Source organism: Lolium perenne, chromosome 2 (genome assembly GCF_019359855.2).
Source record: "Lolium perenne isolate Kyuss_39 chromosome 2, Kyuss_2.0, whole genome shotgun sequence".
NCBI lineage: Eukaryota > Viridiplantae > Streptophyta > Magnoliopsida > Poales > Poaceae > Lolium > Lolium perenne.
In genome coordinates, this window is record NC_067245.2 from 183,880,573 (window position 1) to 183,888,454 (window position 7,882).

A 7,882-nucleotide genomic window follows, 5' to 3' on the forward strand; every position below is an offset into this window, starting at 1 on the left:
ATTTTATCTAGAATAAATCTGAAAGGTTTGTTGTTCATGTAACGAAGGAATATGTCACAAAGCACTTTGCTCTTCCAAATATGAACTTCATGTATTTGATTACCATTTCTTTTTTGCGTGTAAATATGGCATCAAGAGGGCGAATATTCTTCTTGTGATGGATAGCTAGATGTAGGCGTGTTATGAGGAATGCCCATGCCAAAATGCCATCCTCTGTGAGGGTGAATGCCTCCAGTCAATGATGTAGTCATATTTTTTCATAAACAAGTTTCTTTGCTCCATGTACTGTCATTATTTCCAATGTCGCCGAGTTTATTTTAAGCTTCCAAACTGTTTCTACCTTGTTGATGCTTTCATATAAGTATTTATGTTAATATATGAGTCACAGTTCATTACAGATGACACATTTCATGAAATATGGATCTAAATAGTCAGGATTATGTTTATTGCAAGAGTGTGGGCGTGTACATGTAGCTAACACGGTATTGTATGCCAGTAAACAAACACTTGACAAACAAATATATTTGTTCCTAGCACCGGTGTATAACTATTCTGTCCCTGTTGGCTTAGATAATATAGTCACACACATGAGTGTTAATAAATTAAGGAACCAAGTTGACCAATAGGGTGCTTCTGGTGAAGGAAGTCAAAGAAGATCTAAACGGAGCTTGGCAGCTCCACCATGTATACCTCGTTCTGGCAGCGCTGGCCTCCTTGGGCTATTGCTACTTCCGACATCAACCTGGAGCAATAGAAGGATCTGCTGCTCCTCTCATCTGCGAGAAACTACGATGCCAGGGACTGGCTGCTAATGATTGACCCCCTTCTGCGACAAAGAGGATCAAACGTATCAACATGAAAGGCAGGTTTGCGTATTGCTGATCTTGTGCCCATTTTTCCCCTTTATCCGTGAGTGGTACAGTACGCCTTATTTATGGCTGCTATACGACCATTCCCAGTTGTAACTTGCTAATATGTCATGAAAAGGAATATGATCCACATAAAGCTAGCAACTAAGCATTATGCGATAGAATATAAATTTTGTGTCATTGGAACTCAGATATTAAAAAATAAGATGTTTTTTTACGTGAAGTGATAGTTGAACGGATGTCGTTGTAGTCACTACAAATATACTGCATTATTGAGTAGTCATTAAGTGCAAGAGCGCATCTACTCACGAAAATGCTTGGGGTTATATTTGTATCAGCCACCTATGCTTCCACCTTCATGATTTAGCGAGTCCCTATAACATGATGGCATTACTGGCATGGTTCTATCATCATCCCGATATGCTATCATTATTGTTAACTTCCTTTGCTAGATGATATAATGCTTTTTCACAGAATCTAGTAATATTTATAAAGTAGAAATTGTATTTTGTAATGACACAATGTACCATGGTTAGGATCTGTGCAATCTAGGACTTGGGAGAGCATACAAACACTACTATTCCATTTCCCCATAAAGTCCCGAATTTCTTAATGTATGTAAAAAAATAAATTAGTTGGTAATCCATAGCAATTTGTGTTTTCTAGTTTGATTTTGAGGGTTTGTAAAATTCATCTCGCTAATCATGTGATGGTTTTTTGGTTATGCTTACAGAATGTATTGAAAGCTACACGCTTAAGCCAAGTTGACTTAAGCTATCTATCTTAAATTCCATGGTCCACTATTCTTTTAGATGTGTACGGAGAGTTTAATTCAGAAAGAAGGAAGCTTGGCTTCTTTCATTTAATGGGCATGCTATTTGGCATGTGATTTGTATTTCCCCCATCCATCTTCTGTGTCTTCAGTTCATGTTCATCGTATACTTGTCATGTAATAGAGCATCCTGGAGTTTGTTGGACCAACAATTGCTAAATGAAACACAAATGCTCCAGTTGGAATTTAGAGCTGCTACTGTGTTGGACTCCTGGTAGTAGCTGGAACCTTTGTACCTACTGTCTTAGCATGCTTCATTTCAAACTTTGGCTTAACCCCTGATAAATAAAAAACTTAATAACTAGTTTGATTTGTAACATAACAATTTCTTTATTGTCTTAGCTTGCCGATAGTTTCAATGGTATTTCTGAGATGTACTTGATTAAAAGCTGTGTGAGCTTGTATTCTCAATGTGTGGTAGATGTGTTCACAGCTAGATGCACTTATCTTACATGGTGCATGGAATGTGAACAGGGTGACATGTTGTTTCTGAATGATGGTGATCCGTACCTGCACCTGGAACTTACGGAACCAGAAGAGGCTGATCATCTCCACCTGTGATGCTTAGGATTGTACTAAAGCTAGGTGACACATATTCTCTTGCTTGTAGTTATTTTCATGAAACATGAATAGGTGATACTAAAGTTGATCAATTTATCTATCAAATGATCATGTCTATACCTAGCTTGGTTCATTTTAGCTCTCTCCTTGTTGTACACTTTACTCGCTTAAACAAGTAACCAGATCACTCAAACACACGGTAATCAGATCTATTACATGCTTCTAGAAATGTTTTCCTTAGTGTAATTCCTTGATCTTTTCTTATTTGACATTATAATCAATCCTCTGTTTTTTGTTTTGGTAGAGCTTTGTCATAGCGTAGAGGATTTTCTTCACCAATAGATACTTTTTTAGTTGTTGGCCATTGGATTACATGAATGTTATTGATGTCGAGGGAGCAACCAATTTTTAGTCGTATAATCTCAAATCTGTCTAGAGAATACGAGTTGTTGTGTTGTTCGGTAAATATATCTTCACTTTGCTACTCCTTGATGAGCATCTATCATATTCAATTGCGACCTTTCTCAATAAATTAATCAATGTTTTCTTGTTCTCCGTGTCTTGTGCTTAAATTTCTCATGAGGTATGTGGTATGGTATTGTCACAAAATCTTTTGATGCACAAGAATATATCTACTGTGCTATCTAGGAAAGTATAGATTGAAATATTATTTCCTTTAATTGTGTGGGATTGGTTTAGAACAATGTAACATACACTTTGTCATGAGAATAGAGCTTTCTGCGTTGCAGAATATGTGTGCACATTATCATCCAGTTGTTTATTGTGCTTCTTGTTGATTCTTTTTTTGGTTGACGTTTAGAGCAGCTTGTTATTCGATTTATTTTGTCATGTTACCATAGGGGTAGTCTCTTTCTACTTCTCGGAAATTATCTTTCTGCTAAATTAGCAGCTTCATAGATTCAAGTTTTGTTCTGTTCATGTGCTCATTGGTTCCTTCCTGTGCTGCAATTATACCCCTGCGGTAGTCTCTTTGAACCAATGAACTAATGGCCCCTATTTAAACCATGGTGATGAGATAGTTACTAAGAATTTGACAGGTAGTCTAGGCTATTAGTGGTCCTGGTGGTAGTATTTAGTACCGGTAAGCCTAAACTTGTTGTTATGTTGTTTTAAATATGACTGGTTGGTATTGTGTGGTCCTGTTATTTGATTGAAGCATGCCAGTGTAATTTCCATCCTAGTGCTGCATTGTTTGTATATTTCCCGTGTCTACTACTACTTACATGGAAGTATCGTGCCTAGAAGTGAATGTATTACTTTATAAAATACCTATCAGTATGTAGTTACCGCTATAGAGTTGTGTATGTATAGAGCTTGCTATTGTAGTCTACATTGTTCCACTTGACAACATATATACTTTGTTTACAGTGATCTGACCTTGTGTGCATGGAATTCTTTTGAAAGTGATGAGTAACCCTGTCAATGGGACTTGCTCTGTTTGTGGTACTTTTTCGAGAAGACACAAAGGACCTTTGCGTCTTATTTCATTGAAAAGATAGGGTTTTTACAAGCCTCCTAGGAGGTGGGTTACAAGGAGTCTAAGAGAGTTCTAATGGACGTCCCATGTCGTCAGCAGGGCATATCGAAGGCCTAAGGCACCGGCTTTAGCCCAAAGGGATGCTTCTTCCTTGATCTTGATCATCAGGTTATTGACAAAGGGGGGAGTGCCCTCAAACACACACTCATTTTGGTGTTTCTAGAGCATCCAAGGCATTAGCAGTGCCATCGACCCGAGACCCTTGCAGAGGTGTTTGGGCGTTGCAAGATTTGCACTCGATAGCCAGGTGAAGATGGATTCGTCGGTGCCCTGCGGCGTGCGGCAAGATAGGTGCAGCCAGGCCAAAGCATCATACCAGATTTTCTTGGTGAATGGGCATTTGATGAGCAAGTGGCGCATGGTTTTAGGCGCTTGGTCACATAGTAGGCATCGAGGATGGTTTTGCATGCCTCTTCTAGCAAGCCTGTAGGTTGTTTAACGGTGGTCTTGGAAGGCAAGCCAGTAGAGGAATTTGATGCGTGGGGGCGCCCAGGTCTTTCAGATTTGTTCCCAAGCCAGGCAAGTCATTGAGCCTTGGAATGTGGCGAGGTGGGCGGAGCGAGCGGAGTAGCTGCCATTAGATGTCCATTTCCCGATTAGCTTGTGTGCGGGGCGCTGGTTGGCTGTGCACCCTCGATTTTGTGACAGGGCATCAGGTACTGTCCAATCTCGCGCAGGCAAAGGACGTCGTGAACGTCGCGAGCCCAGTTGTGCCCGAGCAGGCCATCTGTTTCTGGTACTATTGGTGTCAAAATGCATGTTGTTATTCATCTGACGCACCTCATGTTTGTGGCAATTTTGATTTGAGATTAGGAATAGACTTTTTACCTATAAGGAGCTTTTTAAGTTCTCTACCTATATGTAATGGAAATCAGCTGTTAGCCTTTTATTCAGTTTCTATGTAGTCTGTTCCGTAAGTTTCTTGATTCTCAAATATTAACTGACAAATTGGGCATTGCTATAGTGTGAAGCTGATCTGTACTAGATCCAATTGTCAAAGTTGGGTTGCCTTTTTGTGCTTCAACACAATGCTGCATAAGATGAATTCGATCTGCATAATTGATGCCTTTGTTGCTGCCCTAAAACTGTTGCCTAACTGTTGCCTTGGAAATCGTTTCTAGTAATATCAATTTCTTGTCTTAATGGGAATTTCATACTCACTTGTACTTGTGATATATTTCGGAGGTTAATCTGTTTTTGTTTGTTGTCGTTATGGACGAGCTGAGCTTCTTCAACCTGTGGTAGTCGCTGGAGTACATGGAGCGGCAGTTGGGTGTTTTGGCATTAGGGAAGGGGGGAGTTGTAGCTGATACTGATGCAGCAGCAGCAACACAGAAGAAGTGGTGTTGTAGCTCGCCTCTTCTTCGACTCCATGGTTTAGGTGAGTATCTACTTCTCCCCTTGTCTCCTCTACATGCTCTATGATAGTGCATACTTATACTGGCTTAGGAAATGTTGATTAAACGGTACGCTTAGGCTGGCATGCCTAGTATTGATTGTTGTGGTCGATAACATCATTTAGGCTTATTATGGTAGCTACAGGCTCTCTTGGTTATGGATATAATGGCTAGTATCTGTTAACTATTGGCTTGCTATGATTGAGTCTATAATATTAGGTTTGTGATCTGCAGTTGCTGGTTATTAGCATAATTTCTCTTTTTTATTTGCCAAATTAAGAGGCCATGATGGCCTTCACTGCTTGAAATTATTAGTGTTTTATTTGTCAGTGATACTATACACTACTTACACAGCATCAACAATACTCATAGTTAGTCATGATATGCTAACAAATGAGAGCAAAATGTATCCCTTTGAATTTAGCATGCAGGTACTTGCAGTTTCTTGCCATGCATTTTCCGTTGCTCCTTTTGTCGCAAGGATCATGTTTGGTCTAGAAGGCTAAAATTATTTTAGCTATTGGCTGTGGTAAAATACAGAAGTTGTTGCTGTTTTCTGACTAGCTGGAAGTGCTTTCAACTTGGTGCGCTTGCGACCAATATCTATAGTGGCAGCTTATTAAACACAGTGCATTGAAGGTGGCTAATAAATTAGATGTTAATTTGTAGTTGGGTACTGGCAATGATATATAATTCTTTCATTTGTTGTATGTTGAATGAAGAGTTGACTATTGATTGATTGTTTTGTGATGGATTGATAGATTCTCTGCCCCTTTCTTCTTTTAGAATGTTCTCTAAACGATGCATGGACCAGTAGTAGAGTGGAGTGAGAATGAATTTTATATGGTCCATATGATGAACTTGTGCACCAGGCTTATTACCTGTAGTATTACCTATATGCATTTTAAGTTTTGAACTTTGTCTATCACTTGTCCGTTAGTCGTTTACAAGCAAGGTTTATCTGTACTAGTATCCATAGTTTCGACGGAGTTCTTTTTTCACAACCAAAACTTCCATTCCTGATTTTTTGTTTAGCAACATAGATTCCAGCCTCATAGTTTCGTGGATAGTTTCATTGTTACCAGCACAACGTTGTAGTTTTAGGAGAGCTTAGCATGACTAATGTTTGAAGAGTATAATCAACAGTTTGCAACTAAATGATGATTTTATTTGAAAATTGAAACATATGCTCTTGGGTGTGGCTGATGGCTGCGTTTCATTTATTATCTCGTTGTGATTCCTGGATTTGCGTCTAGTAGTGCTAGTGTATAATTGTGTGAGTTGCTATATCTTGTTTTATCTATATATATTATGCCAAACTATGGTTATGATGCAACAGGTTGTAACTCCTGAGAAATGTCTGCTAAGTGGCACCTATCTTTGCATGATGGTCTTGGAGTTTCCCTCCAGTATGGTAGCTAGTTAAGTAAGTCTGGAATATTTCAATGAAGTTGTTTTCATGTAGTATAAACATTGCGTTCTTTTGATTGATAAATAGAAGAATATATAGGGGTATCTTGATTGTTGTGTTTGATTTAGAAACTAATATTCTACGCAGAGAGAATATTATTGTTGACACTAGTTGTTGTCACTTGTTCATTTACTTAGATACTACTAACAGTTGAGTGAATTAATTTCAGCTCAACCCAGATTTTGATTTAACTTGGGCTTGACCTAAGTTTGAGTTGTTATTCAATAGCTGATTTTGGTATTTGCTATCTTGTCAGTGGTTGCACTTGTTGGAGTTGAACTTGAATGATCCAAGCGGTTATGCTCTATCTTGTCCATAGATTTCAAACTGTTTTTTTGCTAGTAATACTCCAACATCTCCTATGCAAGAATTTTTATCCTTGTTGATTATAATATTAGAATTTCACCATCATTGTATTTTTTATGTATGGTCCTATCTAATGATGGTAAACTACAGTTTGATAATAAGCCATAAATACATGTTTTCCTGTTAGTTTGATGAAATATTAATGATAGTAGGATAATGTAAGTTTTGACTAGCCATGCATACATGTTTTCCTGTTAGTAGCATAAAAGTATACATCTTGCATGTTCTGTGATTTTGCCTGATGCTTGTTCCAAAATTGGATGCCATGTCCTAATCGTCAAGGAGGTATAGACTACTATAGTTTTTACCATATATTTTCTAATTTCGCTATTTGTGGACTTTGTCTTGCTTCTCACGTATATGAGGTATTTTTCTTGTCTGTTGTCATGCAGGTGATGGACGGACGAGCCGCTGAGCCTTGTTCAACCAACCAATGCTAGTCGAGGGTGACACTGGAGGGGTACACTGGGCAGCAACTCTTTCATGGTGCCCCGTCGTGAAGGGAGAAGTGGATCGGAGGTGGCTAGGATGGAGGGAGCCATGGCTGCTGGATCCCTTTGGCCGGTTAGGTACTAGTGAGCTTTAGGTGGACTAATACTGTGGGTCCTCGATGCGTGGCCTGGATCATTTCATCTTAGGTTATCAGTGCTAGATCAATTGGCCTGAAGCATCTATCTTACGTTGCCAGTTAGATTATGCTAATTGTTTTGCGGATTGTGTTTGTCTCCATAGGACAAACCACATGGTCACATTTTGTGTTTCACGGTGTTGAATGGCATGAGCTAAACTGTGGTTGAATTCTAAATTTAAAATAGCACAAAAGTTGAG

At 38.8% G+C, this 7,882-nt stretch overlaps 1 long non-coding RNA gene across 1 annotated transcript; it reads left to right on the forward strand.

Moving 5' to 3' along the window:
* The first annotated feature begins 2,078 nt into the window (after positions 1-2,078).
* On the forward strand, positions 2,079-7,882 carry LOC127334082 (uncharacterized). Its single transcript, XR_007871927.2, has 3 exons — positions 2,079-5,201; positions 6,557-6,643; positions 7,447-7,882. It is a non-coding gene; the product is annotated as an uncharacterized lncRNA (long non-coding RNA).